Here is a 12,495-nt window from a genome sequence, read left to right on the forward strand (position 1 = left end):
TTAGCAAATAAAAAATAATATACACATAAATTCTTTGAAGAAAGGAGCATATGGTATTTCAGGTATACTTCTATATTCCCTGCAGTATTTAACACTAAAGTCATTTTCTACCTACGTACATAGTATTTATCCTTTGAATACACTGAATACCAGATAGCTAAAATATTTGTCTGTGCTCATAAGTATTATATACACATGTATATATGTATATGTGTGTATTTCCATATGTATGTGTATATATATAGTATTAATGCATATTTTGTTCAACTTCTTACTTTCCAGTAAGTAGTACTAAGTACTAATTACTATTCAAAAGAACTCTGAGAGGTAGATGTTACAACCCTCATTTCACAGAGGAGAAAACAGTGGCTTCAAGATGTTATAACTTTCTTGGAACTACTTAGCTTAATAGTGCAGAACAAGATTCCAAACACAGGTTCTTCTCTTATAAGTAAATGCTGCTTACACCACTTCATCTAATTGTCAGACACTGTTTTAGCCAAAGATGATAGAATTGTAATTTAGAATAGCCTCCTGCATTCTAGTCTCCTTTCCCGTGCCCAAGCCTGAGAGGAGTTCCTTCATCAACTATTTGGGTTGGATGAGACATCATTTCCCCACTTTGGAAACTTGAGCAGAGTATGGCCAATTCCATTCTCCACTCTAAAAACGTACGTGACTTCTCCTACCTTAAGTCTAGTGATCAAACGTCTTTGAAACACCCTTCACCCGACCCAAGCATTATTAGCTTACAGTAAGTTTATTCCTTTGTGATTTGAGTCAAGAAGATACTTCTTGAGAATGCAAGAATCCCTTCGTATCAGTTTAAAAATGTTTTAACAAAATTGGTGAAATTCTGTTATCTTTTTGTATTACAACATAAAATTGGCACCAGTATGCCAAATGACCACAAATGATCACAAATTAATTAGGAAAGTTGATGACCCAATTCGTTCCTCTGGCCCATGATACTCTCAGTATTTTAGAAGTGTGCTTTTCTCGATCATCCATGAATTATTACATTATTGTACTAAATAAAGTCACATTTTCTTAGATATTTCAGAAATATGCCTTATAATGTATTTTAGGTAGAAGGTTCTTGCATTTATGGCTGCCTGTTTCCTGAAATTTAATAGTTATTCACCTTAATCGTGTAAATTCAATGTTCTGTAAAGTAAATTTACTTCAAATGAAGAACACTTTTCTGTAAACATCCATGTGTATCACTTTCATTCTCTGCTGAGGCTGGCTTTATTGCTCTAAGCAAATATTCCCTGATTTTATTTGTAAAATATTTCTGAAGAAACAAAGGTGGTTTTGAACTTATTTTCATTTTTTTCCCCTTTTACTGAGATTATGGCGACTTTGAACAGTTCTCAGATGAATTTCACCTTTCCTTTTTGTCTATTTCAAAGAAAGGGAGCCTTTGAAGAACACTTTTTTCTTTTTTAATATATCTAAAGCTTCTGTTACATAAAAATGAAATTTCCATTTAATACTTTGGGCTTTCACTGAATAGACTATGCTCAGTGGAGACAGAGGAAAACAAACTTACTTTTAACGATTCCTATTGTCCATGGGGACCCATGTCCTGTCACTTGTCACTCTTCTGCTCTGCTCACAATAGGGACACAGTAGGACCTCAATTCAAGCACAGTTTGCCGTGGGCATGAGGACTCTGAATGTGCACAAAGTTGATGCCATTTGCCCTTCAATTTCATAAGTCACAGTTTCCTGGAGGAAGTACTATGGGAGAAGAATATGGGGTCATGAGAAGCTGAATTCTACTTCACCTCTTCTCTCCCCTTCCAAACATACCTAACAAGGGTTACAGAGAGAATGCTTTCAGTCTTTTGCTGTGGTGGTTATCAAAAGCTTGAGCCTGCTTCTTCACTCTTCAGAAAAGAAACAAAATGTAAGAACTATTATTATGGGATGCAGTAGTCATGCTATAGCTACCATACCGTTTCTGGGAATAGCTTCCTGTTTTTCCTCTTTGATTAAACAAATGTATCAATATATATCAGGTTATGTCTAAGAGTGAGATTTTTTGTTCAGTGGCAATTCTACCTCATATGCCAGCAGAATATATACAACATGGTTTGATTTTAGAAATTAAAATATGATGGGCTATTTTTAAATTTTTCTTGGAGTATAGTTGATTTACAATGTTGTGTTAGTTTCAGGTGTACAGCAAAGTGAATCAGTTGTGCATATATATATATATATCTCCACTCTATTTTAGATTCTTTTCCCATATAGGCCATTAAACAGTACTGAGTAGAGTTCCCTGTGCTATACAGTAGGTCCTTATTAATTTTCTATTTTATATACAGTAGTGTGTACATGTCATTCCCAGTCTTCCAATTTATCCGTCCCCACCCCTTACACCCTGGTAACCATACATTTGTTTTCTGCATCCATAACTTTCTTTCTGTTTTGTAGGTTAGTTCATTTGTACCATTTTTTTTAAGATTCCACATATAAGCAATATCATATGATATTCGTCTTTCTCTGACTCACTTCACTCAGTACGACAATTTCTAGGTCCATCCATGTTGCTGTAAATGGCATTATTTCATTTTTTTAATGGCTGAGTAATATTCCATTGTATTTATGTACCACATCTTCTTTATCCATCCCTCTGTTGATGGACATTTAGGTTGCTTCAATTTTATCTTGAAAAGAAAAGGCATTACAACTTGCAAGGGAGAGTAGACCTTGTAAGCAGGACACTTGGTGGTAAGTTTCAGGAGACCTACTAATTAATTTTAAAATTCTGCTGAATAATGGCAGTACTTCACACAAATACATAGCAATGTAAAAATAAGAACTTTTAATTGGCTAAAACAATCTTGAGAAAAAAGAACATAGCTGGAGGTATCATGCTCCTTGATTTAAGACTATACTACAAAATTACAGTAATCAAAACCATACGGTACTGGCACAGGAACAGACATATAGGTTAGTGGGACAGAATAGAAAGCCCAGAAATAAACCTACATACGGTCAATTAATGTACAGCAAAGGAGGCAAGAATATACCATCGAGAAAGGATAGTCTCTTCAGTAAGTGGTGCTGGGAAAACTGGACAGCTACATGTAAAAGAATGAAATTAGAACATTTTCTCACAACATATAAAAAATAAACACAAAATGGATTAAAGATCTAAAACTAAGACTGGAAACCATAAAACTCCTAGAAGAGAACATAGACATAATACTCTTTGGCATAAATTATCACAATATTTGTTTGGATCCCTTTCCTAAGGCAAAGGAAACCAAAACAAAAATAAACAAATGGGACCTAATTACAAGGTTTTGCACAGCAAAGGAAACCATCAACAAAATGAAAAGACAGCCTACCAAAAGGGAGAAAATATTTGCAAAATGATATGACCTAGAAGGGGTTAGTATGCAAAATATATAAGCAGCTCATATAACTCAAAATCAAAACACAAAGAACCTGATTAAAAAATGAGCAGAAGAGCAGAATAGACATTTCTTCCAAAGAATACATACAGATAGGCACATGAAAAATGCTTAGCATCATTAATCATCATAGAAATGCATTTATTAAATTCCATTTAGAAGTTTAACCTTTTCAAAAAACACCTGGATTAATTTTACTGGGTTTCCCCTCTTTATTCTTAGTCACATCTCCCCTCACACTTCACACAACCTTTAACTATTTTGAATATGGAATAACTTTTTGTTTTATGATGCTACATATCATGAGACTCTGTTGTACATAAAATATGCTGGAAAAGAACTCTGTAGTTCATTATGTTAGTACAGAAATAGCGAAGTATTTTTTAGAGTATTCCTACGATAAACCAAACCTAAGCATTAGAGAGTGCCCATGAGTGGTTCCTCTCCAGTTCTGTAGAGCCAATGAGTCCCAACACCTAAGCAGAAACCTGAGGAAGAGAAAGTGTGTGTGTGTGTGTGTGTGTGTATTGCCCATATTCATGTGAGGAGGGAGGTGTTTTGAGGTAGTGGTGGAGGATGCTTTTTGGTCCATGGAAAGGCAGTACTGCAGGTGGCTATGAGACCTTTGAGTCTGAACTCAGGCTGACTGGATTTTTAATCTCAGATCCACCACTCACATAGAGACCTTGGCCAAATAACTCTGAAACCATTTCTTGTGTAAAATGGAGGTAACTGGAATATATATTACACGGATTAGTTGTTGGAAAAATCTTGTTAAAATGATTAACAGAGTGTCTGGTAAGCACAGAGTAAAAACTTAATACATTTTAGCCCTTATTATTATTATTACCATCTTTGTTAGCACAGTAGTTCTAGTAATAGCCTTGAAAACAATGATTGGTTTATATTTGAGCAGCATAGAACAAAATCCACTCTCTCTGCCTTCTTCATCCTCCCCACACCAAAAGAGGAAACCTTTTAGTAATTGGACTCACCAACCAATACTAAGGGGAGAACCTTCTTTGAGGTGGGTAGGAGAAGGTGGGGTAAGTTATCGAGACCTGAGTAGTGTGCAGAAACCTCTTAGGATTTCTGATAGTCATTCATTGCTCTGTGAAACTATAAGCACAGTATTGTTGGAGGAGGTTGTTGAGATGGCATGACTGCCAGCTGACCTGCAAGCTGAACCCAGAGAACTGGGGGCTCCTCTCTCCTGGCCCTGTCCTTGGAATGTACATTCCATCCACCATTCCCATTTTAAGGACACAGCCTTGACAGAGCAAGGCATTGTTGAGACCATCCTAACTGAATATGTGATTGGACCCAATTAAGGCCTCTATAAACTTTGAAGATACTGGTAAGTGGAATGGAAATCTACTCATGGTGCAGCTGCCCAAGACAAGCCTCATATGTAAGTTCCCTTGCTTGTTAAAATTGCCACCTACCAATCTAGAGTGGTCTGCCATTTTCTTCAGTCTCTCCTTGCCCTCCATGTACAGGGGCCAGTTTGTGAACCAACAGAAAATGAGGACTTTGGGAGAGTAAAAATAATCTCAGGACTAAACTCAAGGCCAAGTTTTAAAAAACATTTTGAATATCCTTTAAAAACTTTTCAAACATTTTTCAATTCTGGTATCTCCCTGTTGCTGTTTTATGTTCTTACTGAATAGGCAAAAGAGAAACATTCTAATGCCTATTGACTGAACACAGTCGTATATTCAATATCCATTTCCAGGAACAATTCCACAAGCCTTATAATTGCAGAATCATATGTAGATTGCCTGTTAAGAGACCTGCAGAGCCTATGTTGAGAGGCCTTACTTGGAACCAGAAACCCTCTTCAAAACCAGGTCTTGTCTCTTACTGAACTGGATCCTTGAACAAGTTACTTAATCTCTCTGTGCCTCAGTTTACTCACTGTAAAACAAAGATAAGAATAATTCATTGTTACCATCTAGGATTTTATAAAGATTAAATGAGATAAAAGATACAGTGAGCTTAGAATAGTGGAATGGTTTCAGGCTCATAATAACTTCAGAAATGTAAGTTGTTATTATTGTTATTATGTTGCCCTGTGGTAGGGTATACTCAAGCACTATATTAACAACCAGTTAATTGAATAAAGGCAGTATAATATGTTTAAGAATGATCCTCAACTTCCTTATATCAGGTATGCTTAAGGATAGAGGGGGAACCCTCCCTCCCTCCCTCCCTCCCCCTCCCCTCTCCCTCCCTCCCTTCCTCCCTCCCCCTCCCTCCGTCCCATCCCCTCCCTCCCTCCCCCTCCCCTCTCCCTCCCTCCCCCCTCTCCCTCCCTCCCTCCCCTCTCCCTCCCTCCCTCCCCTCCCCCTCCCCTCCCTCCCCTCCCCCTCTCCTCCCTCCCCTCCCCCTCCCTCCCCTCCCCTCCCCCTCCCTCCCCTCCCCTTCGCTCCCTCTCTCCCTCCCTTCGTTTCTCCATTCTTTTCTTCCTTCCTTCTCCCTTTTTTCGATCTTTCCTTTTTTACTCCTTTACAAAATATGGATTAAACCTGACCATATGCTGTGCACTGTGCAAGATGCTGGTATGAAGTCATGAAATGCAGACATGATCCCTCCCTCTTTGGAGAAAATAGTCTAGTGTGAGAGTCATAAACAAGTAAGCAAGGAAACAAATCCACAAACCTAATGACTGCAGATTTTGATACTATAGAGAAGCAGATGAGGCAGTGTGATTAAAAGAAAATGAGTTGGGGAGCTTCCCTGGTGGTGCAGTGGTTGAGAGTCCGCCTGCCAATGCAGGGCACACGGGTTCGTGTCCTGGTCCAGGAAGATCCCACATGCCGCGAAGCGGCTGGGCCTGTGAGCCATGGCCGCTGAGCCTGCGCGTCCGGAGCCTGTGCTCCGCAATGGGAGAGGCCACAACAGTGAGATGCCCGCGTACCGCAAAAAAAAAAAAAAGAAAGAAAGAAAGAAAATGAGTTGGGAGTGGGGGCTGCTTTAGACAGAATGGTCCAGATATACTTCTCTGAGGAAGTGGCAAATCAGAGAGCTGAAGGAAGAGGAGAGTTTGTCAAGTGAGGGGCCTAAGTGAAGTATACAGGTGTTTTACAGAGAGACAGGCATAAGTTGTTTTAGCCCCTGAGGTCTTTCATGTTGAAGTACCTGAATTGAATCTGGATTACAAACTCTTCAGGTAGCTGAGAGATTTTCAGGGTTGTTCTCATCAGTCTTATCCTGAATGTCTGCTAGTACTTTATTACATGATTCTAGAAGGCTAGCACAGAGTTTCTGTTCTGGAGGCATCATCAACTATGACAAATGGGGCCTACCATGTATTAATTCAGCCCATTCCCAAATGTGTCTTAAAAGGCCCTTTCTTGTAACTGCTATATTCAAGGAGCATTTAAAATTTTTCTTAATATTTGTTACAAAGAGTTTTTTTATTTTGTTTTTTGCTGCTTTGATCTCTAGAGCTCTTTGTTGAACCACCAATGAGATTCTAATTCAGCATTGTCTACACTAAAATCTGGAATTCTCATTCTGATCTGGTATAGGAGATATACATCTTTTGAAAAATAACACTGATTTAGACAGTAGTAAAAAGAAATCTTATCCCCCAAGGGATGTAGTGTAAATAGAGCAGCGCATGGCCAGCTGTGAAAGGAAATCTCTTTGGCTTTATTCTCCCCGCAAGAGTGCAGTGAGCTGGTCCTTTTAGTATGTATCTACCAGGATACTAATAAGATGCTAAATGAAAACATCTTTAAAATATCTGTATCTGTCAAATACTCAGGCTTATAAATCCAGTGGATGTGATGTGCTGTTATTATGTGACTTACACTGAGTATTTATTTTGCATTGCCTAAGCCAAGCTCCTTAGCATCAGGTACAGAATGCTGAAAGATGCTAATATATTACATTTAAGGTTTCCTGCAGCATCTTTGGCATTTCCCATGAGACATCTGTATGTAGCTTTGAATGCAGAGTGATGTAATAAAGCAGGATAAAATATGGCTGCAGAATACAGTGATGGCACTACAGCAGTCCTCTTTAGTTTTTTTCATATTCAGCAGGACTATTAAAGTGTAATAGCACAGAACATCTTGTTAAAAAAAAGCCACAACCCTGTATGATATTCTTGTTTATGGATGATATTTATTGCTTTTGTATTCTTATTCTGTGCTTTCAAAGTCAATTGAAATGCAAGGGCTAATGAAACATCCACCGTAACACATTTATTCTTCCCTACCCAAAATGAGTCTACAAGATGTAAATGACTTAACGTAGATCAACAGCTCAGGTTTTATTGTTTTGGGTTAATTTATTCACTGTAATATTCTTAATGAAAGTAATGACTCTTACACTAGTTTGTATATTCACAGACTACAGTTTTATTAAATCATGCTGGGAAAGTTCACAATGAAGGCTGTAAAACAAGTTCCATGTTTAGTCAAATATATAAATATAATCCACTTACTGAAGATCAACACTATATGTTTTTCTCTTCATTGTCCTTAATTTTAGTTCATCAAAATTTTAAGTTTAGGGACGTCCAGGATCTAACATGTTAGCCATATATTCTTATTACATAATTTTAAAAAATGCATGCCTGAATTATTAGCTTTTCTTTTACACCCAAAGTTCATTGTGCATTTTATTGATTTATGAAGACCTAAAGCAATCACTTCAAACTTTTGTCCTCAATGTTTACATTTCTGTGACCATTTGAGCTTGAGGCAAAAGCAAATATTTTTATAGAATTATTGAAATTCTAGACTGGGTGAAAACAGAAGCTTTCAATGTCTAATTAATTAAACTATATGCTAGAATAATTATGACAGCCAATAAATGGGATTATTGTGTGATATAGTTCGATAAAGTAACCTAAAATACTTTTCTTTTCTTTTTTTTTTTTTTTTTTTTTTACCGGTACGCGGGCCTCTCACTGCTGTGGCCTCTCCCGTTGCGGAGCACAGGCTCCGGACGCGCAGGCTCAGCGGCCATGGCTTCCCGAACCGGGGCACGAACCCGTGTTCCCGTGTACCCTGCATCAGCAGGCGGACTCTCAACCACTGCACCACTAGGGAAGCCCAGTACTTTTCTTTATGTCCATTCCTTTTCGTATACCTAATGCCTGGTACTGGTACGATACATAGGAATCTCTCCCAGAATTTTGCTGAATGAGTGAACAACCTACTAATTCATAATCTCTTGTTGCCATCAATCTCAATCTGTCAAAAACTGGGCCTGTTATTCCTACTTTCTTCTGTAATTATTTATTAGAAATTACTTCTCTTGCAGGAAACTAGCCTTAACATTTTGGAATCATCCTCAAGTCAGTCTCCCTATGGGACCAAGATATGTCAATTATACCCGCAAAAGGCATTTCAAAATATGTCCCCTCCAGTCCATCCCCACTGCATGCTTCAGTCCTGTCTTTTTACATTCCCTACTGCAAATAATCTTCAAATTGGCCTTGCCAGTATCTTGTACCTCCAGTCATTCCTTATATGACAGTCTGTTTATCTTCATAAGCTATAAATCTGATCATGTAAATTCACTGCTCCAAAATTGTAAAGGCTTCTTATAATCCAAATTTTCTAGCCAAGCATGTAAATCTAAGATTTAATGCCAAATTTCCCTTTTTAGATCTTTCCCATAACTTCTCATTTATCTTATATTACAACTCGTCTTGAAGTTTCAGTAGCATCAGAATCCATCACCTGTGATTGTTCTCTCAACTTAGAATGTCTTTTTTGCCACTTGAGGTCCACTACTATAGTGGTTTTATCAGAGAAAGCTCCATTCAGCTTTCTCTGAAAACTATTGAAGTATTTGTTCATTTTTTACAACACCCACTCCTCCCCCTGACAGTGATCTGTCTGAATTGTTTTTAGATGTATTGAGGCATTAACAACAAACTGCAAATCATTTTTGCACTTTAAAATATGTGCCTTCTACATTAAAGCCCCTTGAAGGTCAATTTCTTGTCTGTTCCTTTGTCATATTCTTTATGATCCTTAGCACAAAGCCATGCATATGTTTGATGTTCAACAAACATTTGTTGAATTAAATGGAATCAACCATAAAATGCTTTATACTTTTAAAAACGTTATTTATCTAGTGCCTGCCAAATAACCCCTAGCTCCTTTTAAATCTCTATTCAAAGCCTTATTTTCTAACTTACAAGTTACTTTAATTGCTCTTTCTTGAAGCAGAAAAATAAAGGAAGTGGGGAGATGAAGGAGAGAAATGCAAGATGTAGATGCTATGAAGGCATCCAGTAAAGTTAAATGTTGCATGTGATCTGAAGAAAAATATCTGAGAGCTGCAGGTCTCAGAGGGCTTGTGCATGCTTCTTCAAGTAGAGAGTGGTTTTATCCATTATACGAAAAGCATTTATAATATGGTCAGCCTTTCCATTTAAAAAAAAAAATGTTTTCTGAGTTTACAAAAGGCACTTTCTTCCTGGTACTGATTTTCCATCCATGTGGCAGCAATTTTAAGTTCATCTCTGAGTGACAGCTAATGTTGCGTCAGTGTGAACTAGTGAATGATAGCTTCCAAAGAAACAGCCAAGAAACCCTTCAAGGTATCAAAAAGCCTTTGGTGAATAATCTGTTTTTGATTTAGAAAAGGGCTTTTGAAAGATGTCATGGGTTTCACTGTCCTTTTCTTCTCTATCCTCCCCCCCCCCGCCCCCATGCCATTCAGCCTGGGGTATTTATAGCTCAGTAATGGTTACATTCTTTTGCACTCAGGGCAGAAATTTTTCTTTTTTTTTATAAAATTAATCATTCATATAGTAGAAAGCATTCTTAAAGTCAGCCTTAGCATTTTGATCTTCAACTTAGTTTGATGCTGACACTTTGTTTTTGTTTTTATTTTCTAGTTGACAGCACTAAAAATTGATGGAAATTGTTTTTTTTTTTTTTTTGGAAACTTAGTGCACCCAAGAGAATCTGGGATGACTGCCAGTTACAGAAATGGAGGTGTGGGAGGTGATCTTTAGGTATGAAGTTATACCTCTCATTTTAGTGTCCTGAAGTGTTTCATTAACCACATGATCAGAAAGTTCTTCCTTCCTTTCTTCTTTGGTGTAATAGCATGAGCCTATTTTTATTTGCTACTTTGTGGAGTATCAAAGTCATGTTTCTCCTGATAATAGTGACCGTTTATTTAATGATTGTCTATGTAACCCCTGTGGTAAGCATACATACTCTCCTGATAAAAATGTATCAGTATTTTGATTTTAAAGATAAAAACATTTAGGTTAAGTAGGTTGTCCAAAGTTACATAGGTAGTACCGGGATTTGTTATCAAGGTCTATTTGACTTCAAAACCCATGCTTTTTAGCACTCCATTCTGCTGACCCCCAACAATAAATTTTCAATTATGTAAACCATGATGATATAAACAACCTTCTCTTCTCATTCTTTTAATTCTGCCCATGGAGACATTGGCTGTTATTTGTTTATGGTGTATGGCAGTACTCTTCTCCAAGTAGCAATACCAAATGCTGACTATCTTTTGGGTTCTTACTTGATGATGCTGACAGTTAATTGGACCTACAACCATACGGGTTTTACCACCATCAGGTGTTAGTCTGTTTCTTTTTTTTCCCCAAGACTCCTTTCCAATTTTATTTTATGTAATTAATTAATTAATTAATTAATTAATTAATTTGCGGTACACGGGCCTCTCACTGCTGTGGCCTCTCCCGTTGCGGAGCACAGGCTCCGGACGCGCAGGCTCAGCGGCCATGGCTCACGGGCCCAGCCGCTCCACGGCATGTGGGATCTTCGCGGACCGGGGCTCGAGCCCGTGTTCCCTGCATCGGCAGGCGGACTCTCAACCACTGCGCCACCAGGGAAGCCCTCCTTTCCAACTTTAAATGCAAGATTCTAGTATTGGTTTCTATTTTCAAATCTTTATTTTTACTTAGATTTCCATTTGGGGAGCAGACTAAGGTTGTTCATTTTTAATGAAGTGCTCTGTGTTGTGAAAACTGAAAGCTAGTTGGAGATTTTACATGTTGGCAAGTCTCTTGTTTCAAAATGCTTGAATTTGGCATTATCACATTTTTCTTTTCTTGGTTAATTTAGCCTTATTTTCTTGTTCATACTACTATCTAGTTATTTGGAGGAGGGTTTTTCTTTTTCAGCTTCCGCCTCTATTATTTCTAGAGGAATCTTTCTGTAACTTTGGAGACATGATTGTAAGTCATATTAAGGAATATATAAAGCCACTGCATTCTTTTTAAAATCAGAATTTATATGTTCAGTACTGTGGACCATCAATGGCTCCTAAGACATGGTCTTAGCCTGCATTCTAGAATAGTAGATAGAAATTTATGTGATTATTATGTGAGTTGAATGTAAAGAGGGTCATAAAAGAGTTCCAAGAATGGGTTGTGGAATTTCAGAGGAAAATGAAATTTGTTCTGCCGAAGAAATTGCTGGAAAATTCCTTGGAATAGGTAGCATGCTGTTTGTTTTCTGTTCTAATTTTCCTATGAAAATATGTTAATTTTATAGTTAACCTAAGTTCTACTTTTTCAAATAGACCAGGTAGGATTTTGACAAGTGGATGGAAAGCATCAAGGTGAAATGAACATATTCTATACGTTTGAAATACAAAACATGAATTTTACCTTGAAAAATAAAGCGCCTGAGTTTTGCTAATGGCTTTTCTAATATAGTAATCAAAGAAGGAAGAGAGTAGGGAAGGTAAGCAGAGAGGGAGGAAAGAATGAAAAAAGAGTGGCAGGGAGGAAGGAAACAAAGCCAAATATTTTGCCTAACTTTTTGAAACCCAACTAAGAGCTTTATTGGGTAACTGAAATATAGAGAGAACTAAATTTTCACTCAACTTCAGTGTTTCCTCCTGTACTTTTAGTTGGTGTCTAAATATAAAATTTGAATTTATATTGCAGGCTTTTCTTAGCTGATCATTCTTTCTGGCATGTGCACCTGATCCTCCCCTTCAATAAGGCAGAGTCAGGGAATTCTCTTTCCAAGTAGTTCTTGGTCATTTAACTCTTAATGTACTCCATTCCAGAGAACAATCCAATCCCTATTCCAGA

Source organism: Grampus griseus (genome assembly GCF_964374135.1).
Source record: "Grampus griseus genome assembly, chromosome: 9".
NCBI classification, from domain to species: Eukaryota; Metazoa; Chordata; class Mammalia; order Artiodactyla; family Delphinidae; genus Grampus; species Grampus griseus.